The 8,577-nt window shown below is 33.1% G+C and overlaps 1 long non-coding RNA gene across 1 annotated transcript; it reads right to left on the minus strand.

Annotated features, from left to right (window-relative positions):
* Positions 1-1,606: 1,606 nt before the first annotated feature.
* LOC132157865 (uncharacterized) lies at positions 1,607-6,666 on the minus strand. Its single transcript, XR_009437634.1, has 2 exons — positions 6,410-6,666; positions 1,607-2,198 (listed from the first exon to the last, which is right to left on the minus strand). It is a non-coding gene; the product is annotated as an uncharacterized LOC132157865 (long non-coding RNA).
* Between the last annotated feature and the right edge of the window lie 1,911 nt (positions 6,667-8,577).

Below are 8,577 nucleotides of genomic sequence, written 5' to 3' on the forward strand. Positions count from 1 at the left end.
TTTAAAAAAAATTAGGCTTTATAGGCTAATTAACAGAAATCTAATGAGCCAATTACAGTGAACTGATGAGAGAAGTTTGATGAAAGGAGAAAAAGTGCAGGGGACTGCAGAGAAAAATATGGAAATACTTTATGTTAAATGATGAAGGATAAATGAGTGTTTCAAATTGACAAGGGTGATTAAAAGCAAAGCCAAGCAAAATGAAACAACATTAACTGGATATAATCAGGCAATCTAGTCTCTGTTTTAATGACAGTATGAAGTTACAATTCGGTAAAGATCTAATACCAAATCACTAAAATGAAAAGTACTAATGTGCTATTATATTCTGGTTATTCTAGACTAATCGAATGTCTTTATGCTGGACACCAGTGAAGGTGCTTTATATGTGACTGCGATATTTATATATGCCAGTGACCTTGTATCTTAAACGTCCAGGCTAGTTATGCAATCAAGAAGCTAAAAAACAGGTTAAAAACATTACTTATGAGTCTACATTAAGTTAAAATTCCTCAGGCCACACTGATTTTTAAAAAAGGTGTAATGATTCCGATTAACACCAAGCCTTGTCAAATTATTTTTGTGCTAAGTAACAGCAAAAAACTTTTTACATTATATTTAGCAATAAAAATTAAATAATTTTTGGGAGTCATTCAGGTTAAATAATTAGACAAATGATCATCTGAGAGAAAGAGAGAGAGAGTTTCCGAGATAGATTTTACTTTCAATACAATTCAAGGTTCCATTGTTTATTTATTTGAAAGACCTGATTTTACCAAGGGTTGTCAAACTATTTGGTTGTCAAGTAGCAGCAAAAAATTGTTTGTGACATTTGGAATATTCAGCAAAACAATTATTTACCTTACTAATTAATGTTTAATTTAATTAAATTCTTAAAAACTTGTAATGAGACATTCAGGTTAACTAATTAGGCAAGTATTTGATTTAAAAAACGAAATCAGCCTGAATCATCAATCATCAGTTATTCATCTGAATCATCATCTTTTAAAAGAAATCAGCCTGAAAGAAATATTCACAATATGTTTTTACTACAGCATTCCTGTACTTTCTGACCAAAGCATTTTGGTCCTGTCCATGATCTTTCCTGTCATTATGGCTGATTTCCATTTTGATTGAATACAATTCAATGTTTCATTGAGTTGAGTTCAAGTGATTATACTTGTAAATCCTGATTATACCAAGGGTTTTTGAATTATTTGGGTGTAAAATAACTATGATATTTAGCAAGCAGAATAATATAACTTGGAAGATGGTGTTTCGCTCAAAAAAATGTGTTGAGTCATTTAGTTAAATAATTAAATATTTGTTTAAAAAAATGTTTTGCAATTATTAACTTTCTCCTTTTAAAATATACATATTTGAACTATACTCCCAGTAAGTTTTTCCTACACTTTCTAACTGTGCATTTTGCCATAATCTTTCCTGTTATTCATGACTAAATGATAAGGATTGTTAAAAAATATGAATGTATTTTTTCTTCCATTTGTATGGAATGTGATGTTCAATTTCCAGTTAACTGAATTCACCAACTGTTATCATGCAAGATTTACTCTTAACACAGAATACAGTAAATGTGAAGTATACCCAGTGCAAAGAAAACTACATTCATTTACTGGTAATGTGTACTTCAATGTGCCGTACATACTGTATAAAAGGACAGCGCACACATATGTGAGGTGTCACGCATTGAGTGGCCTGCTGGCCAGTTGTGTGCTGGGACGCCTCCAGCTCTCTCCAACTTAGTGCATCTTTTCCCAGCAGGGGGCTGGCCATGCGGAGAGCTTCGGCCTGGGGCAAGACTCTGTGTCAGCAGATAGTGCAGAGGGGTGGGGGGCGCGCAGGCCGCGGGGAAGATTCAGGAGTGCCGGCCTTCGCCAAGACCCACACTCTCTTGGCATTTTGGCAGGGTGGAGCGGCACAATAAAATGATCCAATTTAAGCTGGTTTAGGAGCGCCTGAGAATATTCAAAAATAAAAATTTTCAGCGCCGGAGTACAGCTCTAACAATCGCTGCAGATCCGTGTTCCTGCAAGCATCAGAGAGTCTGTGCAGGTAGCCAGTTGGCGGAGATATTCTGACCGACGGTCCCTTTGGTCTTGTTTCGGCCTGCGTGTTCAACTTATCTGACCTGGTTACCTTCGCTGTTGTTATCTCGCTCCTGATATTTAACACAACACCTGAAGGCAATCCAAAATAAATGGAGTGTTTCGGGACTGAAGAAGAAACTTCCTGTGATATTATGTTTACAAGCACATAAATAAACAGAGAGGTGCAGTCTAGGTCTAGCGCAGATGTCAGCTATTTTACAATTATTTTAAAAAAAAACAAAATTGGGGGTCGGTGAGTTTTTTTTAAAAAGAAGTCTCTTACGATAAAAAAAAAAACTATTATAAAAATATAGAAATTTAAAACCGGGTTTGATTACTCCAGTCTTCAGTGTCACATGATCATATATAATTTCAATGTGCTCATTTGCTATTATAACTGCATTTATTTGAAAAAAATAAATCATTATATTAGTATTATATATATATATATATATATATATATATATATATATATATATATATATATATAGAGAGAGAGAGAGAGAGAGAGAGAGAGAGACAGAGAGAGACAGAGAGAGATTTATTTAACAATATGATAAAATACACCATATTTATAGTTATAGTATATATTCATTCAAATTCACTGAATGAAATCTTTTTTGTTGTACTATTTCTTTTTTTTTATATAGAACTTGATGGACGAAGAAAAAAAACAAGCTTGATATGAATGCAACAACAACACACACACACACACACACACACACTTCGACCTTATAAAAAAATCGAAACCGAAATAAAAAATAATTTATACAGTGGATTAACCAAAAGAGCATTCATATTATATATAAAATTTATCCAGTATATTAATCCATTTTTGGGTTAAATTTTCAGTATAAAAGAAATAACTGTAATGTGATATATACCGTCACCATGGCATAAAATGAATCTTTATGTGATATATGATTTGTCATACCGCCCACCCCACATCATTCATACATAAAAGGCCAAGTGAACACAGAACAGCTCTCGCAGTGAAGGCCTCGCATTTCTCGTACGTTTTGTCCCTTCCATAATATTCCGCTGATTTAATCCTCTCCATAAATGACTAATGCCCAGTGTGCTGTACACTTTGACATTATTGATGTTGATGATGATGAGGATCAGTGTAATAATTGCCTTTAATGTGGTTATTGCTATTACTGTTATTATTACTGCTAATGAAGGAAATGCTGGCCCACATCGCCTCAGCAGAAATTTCACCATGGAAATAAATGAAAAAATGTCTTTATTGGATTACACTAAAAGCAATTCCAAATAAATGGGCCTTGAATACGTCTGTGAGATGAAGATCACAAACATGTAATTTCATTGTGCTGGGAGCAGGGGCATACAACTCAGCAAGACGCAGCGAGACGGTTCACTTCAATCCGAGGCTGCGTCCGCATGCATGATCACACACACACACGCCACGAGGTGCTGCGTTTCTGTCGTCTCCACGTGCATGTGGAGTTAGCGTGTTGTCAATGATGAAAAGCACTTGACGAGTTGAATAACCCTTAGCAGATGATGCTTATCTGACAGTGACGGAAAAGCTGGGATGGGAAGTTGGGATACGCTGCTAGGACTCGATTGATGTATGAGCTTTATTTCTAGCTCTATAAAACTCGTGTTGTCTAATTTATTGCTGTTCACAGGTGGTCTATGGCACTAATTTTGGTTGTGTTAGTCATTTCACTTATAAAGAAGAGCATCTGAGCCCCTAGATATCGCAGTCGTAACAGAAATTGAGTTCTGGGGGTTAGAAATAAACAATCTGATAGGAATAAAGATGATCAGTTATGAGGAAAAAGTACAGGTTTTCTGAAGAGTTTAGAGCTGTGAAGAATTAACTATGAGATTTATAATGAATGCAACAAATCTAAAAATTTTACTGCAGATTTATGTAACTTTTTGGACACAATTATATGTTCTTATGTGAAAAATAAAGAGACATTTCAGCGAAATAAGACAACAGTTTCATTCTTGGATATATTTTCTTGATTAACAGTCAAGATAAAAGACTAGCTCCTCCCATTAAAAAATAACTATAAAATAAAACTGCCATTTCAATCATTCTATTTATGTATCTATACATCTAAGACTTGACAAACTTTGCTTTTCTTGTTAAAATTACAGTTGAATTTAAATATGGATGCACACAGAAATTTACATTTATTTTAATCCTAATTCCTTACATTCAAATTCAATTTAGATTAAGTATTATTATTATTTATTTATTTATTTATTCTCATTTTTTGGTGCTTGACTACATGCATTTTAGTGCCACATAAAAATATTAGATAATGAAAATAAATTCATGTTATTTTGAGAACAAAGTAAAACTTTTGAGAATAAACTCGCATTACAGTGAGACTAAAAAATACATATTTTTGAAATTAAAGTCTAAATTGCAAGAACAAATTCATAGCAATGTGAGAATATTTTGAGATTAAAATTAACATTTCAAGAAAAACAATATTGTGAAAAACAACAGATCGGTAGCTTCTACAGTACAGTATGTGAGCAAAGGATATGATTTCATCAAATCCTACTTCAGAATAGGATTTAACAATAAAGAAATCTAAAATGGCGACCAGAATCCTCTGCTTAATTTTTTAGTTAATAGTTTTAATTAATAAACCTTTACGCTACACTACTTGACAGACTTGCTCACTATGACCTTTGACACAGAAAAGAAGCTTAAAAACAACATACAGGTTTGGAAAGATGATTAAATGATGACAGAAGTTATATATTTGGGTGAATTATTCTTATTACTCAATAGTCGACAGGCTAAGATGAATGAACCGGGGCTCTACTGCTGTTAATGTACAGTACGTACAGATGGGTTATTCCATCAGCTCTGTCAATTTATAAATCATTACCGTACCGCACATAGTTATTTTTCCCACTCATCTTAAGAAACAGCAGAAAAAGTGAAAGTTAAATCGCAAAGATTAATTTACAATTAACGCTCGGCAAATAGCAGCATAGGAAAAACACAAAAGGTCACACCAAAGACATAAAAATAGACCAGAATGAGAGCTACTGCAAAATAAAAAATATAAAGAAAATATAAAGTCAAACAAACAACAGACATAATAAATCACTCCTGCACACATTCACACATGCGTTGCATGTACCAGACTATTAATGTTATGAGACGTGCAAACATAACTAAAACTGAAATGCATATTTACTACTTTGAAGATTACAAATGCAAAGTAGGTCTTGTGGCATGATGTTTCTGGCTTGTATCCATGATCCCTAAACTTTTCTTTTCACACAAGTATGTAGAACTGACTTTTGTGTGTGTGTGTGTGTGTGTGTGTGTGTGTGTGTGTGTGTGTGCAAATTTAGCTTGTAATGAGTTATATGTCATTATATTTTCTCATATGTTGTACATTATTTCATTTAAAGCCCATTGTTTCCAAGCTCATTGAGGAAGCTTTATGTAATTCACTCTTATTTCATATACAATTATTACAGCATTCAAAAACATGGCATGGTTTGTGTGTGTGTGGGGGGGGGGGGGGTTATTATAGAAAAAGCTATTTGAAAAGTTTTAAACTAAAAACACTGCTAGACATTTGGCATTTAAGAAATATACATGCTTGTTCAACTATTACCATTAAATTAATTTATTCAGTTAAAAACTAAGAATTATCACAATAAATGTCAAATCTTTATTTATAATTTTTTTTCAAGTTTAAAGCCAGATTTTTGCGTCAAAGTGAAAGTTGTAAAAACTAAATAAAAATAAATTTCTAGATAGAAAAATGTATTTCTTAATTTCTGCATGCTCTAATGAGTGAAATTTGTTCAAATCAAGAAACAGATTTGGGTTGCCTGATAATATTAATAGCAATATCCCTTTTTTTTTCTTTTTTCTTTTTTCTTTTTTCTCTTAGAAATGCACATTTGATAGTAGCTTGAGTTAGGATGCAGAGGTACATTTTTTGTTCATTATCAATACCAGTAACATCTGTAAAAACTGTAGCAACCTATGATTATATATATCTATATAATTATTATTATTTATCATAATAGCATAGGCTACATTTAAATCAAGATAAACACAGTTAAAACCACACACATAGCACCTTAATACAATGGTAAAAATATAACTATGTTTGTAGGTAACGTTAGCCCGTTTGTACTGTATGAGAAACAGTAACCTAAAAACATTCCGTAAAAATGCACACATGCGTTAGCATAATCACAAATACATACTATAATTATCATTAACCCTGTATTAAAATTCAGTGTAAATATCCCAAATTTCTGCCACACTACGTTACCTTGGTGTTACTACAGTTAATCCATGGAAAATGATGGCCATGGGTAGATTGAAAAGCCTTCTGACTGTCTCGTTGCACAAAATGTTTATCCTGTTTGGCTTTAAACTAATTTAGGAATCATTTGTGTGAATTCTGAACACACTGAATTTAAGCACTGGATCTCACAACGCTGATTAATGCGTGACCGAGTAAACGCATCTGCTCTGGTGAGCTCGCGCCGCGCGGCATTTTGAACTTTGATCCGAGCGGATAAACGGTCCCTGTGGCGCGCTTCAATAAGTCGCGCTGTTTCGTTCCGCTTTTGGCGCATAAACATTAACTCGAACATTTATCGAACTCTATATATCATTTCATCGAGGATAATATTTTGCGATAATTATCATTATCTAATTATCGCCCAGCCCTAATTTCAACGTAAAATTATAATAATAAAATAATAATACTTTTTATTAATATAATATATTTTTTTAGGTATTCGGCCAATCACAATACACTTGATAGCTGGTCAATCAGAGCACGCCGCACTTTTCATAATGATGAACTTTTTAAAAATCAACGCGTTTCAGAAATTCGGTGAAGAGAGGAGCAACAATGTACTGTATGTGGAAAATAATTATATATTTTTTACCTTAAACCACGTAAACATTGCATTACACCAAAAACACAAAATAATGTTATTTTAAGCATCGTTATATGACCCTTTTACATTAATTAAATACATGTTCTTGCAATTTCAGATTATATTGATTGCAGCAACAATAACAACATTGACTGTGTTTATATGCACAATTTTTACAATTCAATCCAAATTCCATTCACATGATCATACACTAAACTTTACAAAATGTCTTTATATGCCAATCAACATTTAGCATCCATAACATTACAATAACAGCTTGTGAGTCCTTTTAGAGAAATTCACTATCAGCTGACCAAAGATAGGAAACTCCGGCCCCATATGTATATAAGAAATCTTTCTTCTCATGCAGCTAACTTTAGATACAAGTCAAAAGAAAAAAAAAATGGAAGCAGCATTCTGAAATTTCATCTCTCCCAGTAAAGTATATCAATAAATCTGTCTGAGCACCCACCTTTCTATTTTTGACACTGCAGAGTATCTCTAGCCCCTGAAATAACGTATGTGCTTGAAATGAAATCTTAAGATATTAGTCAGTGTTTAAGGTTTACATTGAAAATATTTAAAAGATTATTAAGGATCCTCACCATCTCTTCCAATATGAATTTTAGCACAGTAGCATCATTCTGATCTGATCTGGTGTTTGTGCAAAGACTTGATTCTGATTAAAGAGTTTGTTCACCCAAAAATGAAAATTAGCCTGTGTTTTACTCACTCTCGAGGCTTCCAAACAAATCCAGACGGAGTTATATTAAAAACTGCCCTGGCTTTTCCAAGCTCTATCATTGCAATCATCGTGTGTTGCAGTTAAATAGTCCACAAGTCGTTAATTAAAGCATGCGCATTCATAATAAAACGTGCCTTACATGGCTCTGGGAGGTAAATAAATGCCTCCTGTAGTAAATCTAGGCATTTTTGTAAGAAAAATATCCATATTTCAACTGTAATAAACACTTTTATCGAACTTTCGTTATCTGTCATACGCGGAAGCCATTCTTGTGGATATATACACTGTTGTATTTTACCCATGTGGGTGCAAATCAGCCTAAAATCCATAAACACTTTTGACAATTTAAAGTTGGATATAAACCTTACTCTCAAGGTCTAAAAACAGGCACAAATTCAGAAACCAGCCACAGTCTTTTGACTTGTTGAACTCTGAGACCGACTTCATCGTGCAGTTGCTTATAATTTTATCAAATCTGAAGAGTGACTTGTTGGCCAGTAAAACACAAGAGCAGCATTGTTCACAAATAGGCATGACTCATATCAGATAATTCAATTCAATTCAATTCAAGTTTATTTGTATAGCGCTTTTTACAATACAAATCGTTACAAAGCAACTTTACAGAAAATTATGTTTCTACAATATTTAGTAGTAGCTAGTAGTTTGTGCACGTTTGACAGGATTTTAGAAAAAAAAAAATAATAATACAAGACGTAGTCAGCTAGATGATGAACTATCAATATTATTAATTAATAGTAATTATATGATGCAGTCACACATGTAGCAATAATTGTTAGTTCTGTT

Source organism: Carassius carassius, chromosome 15 (genome assembly GCF_963082965.1).
Source record: "Carassius carassius chromosome 15, fCarCar2.1, whole genome shotgun sequence".
Taxonomy (NCBI): Eukaryota; Metazoa; Chordata; class Actinopteri; order Cypriniformes; family Cyprinidae; genus Carassius; species Carassius carassius.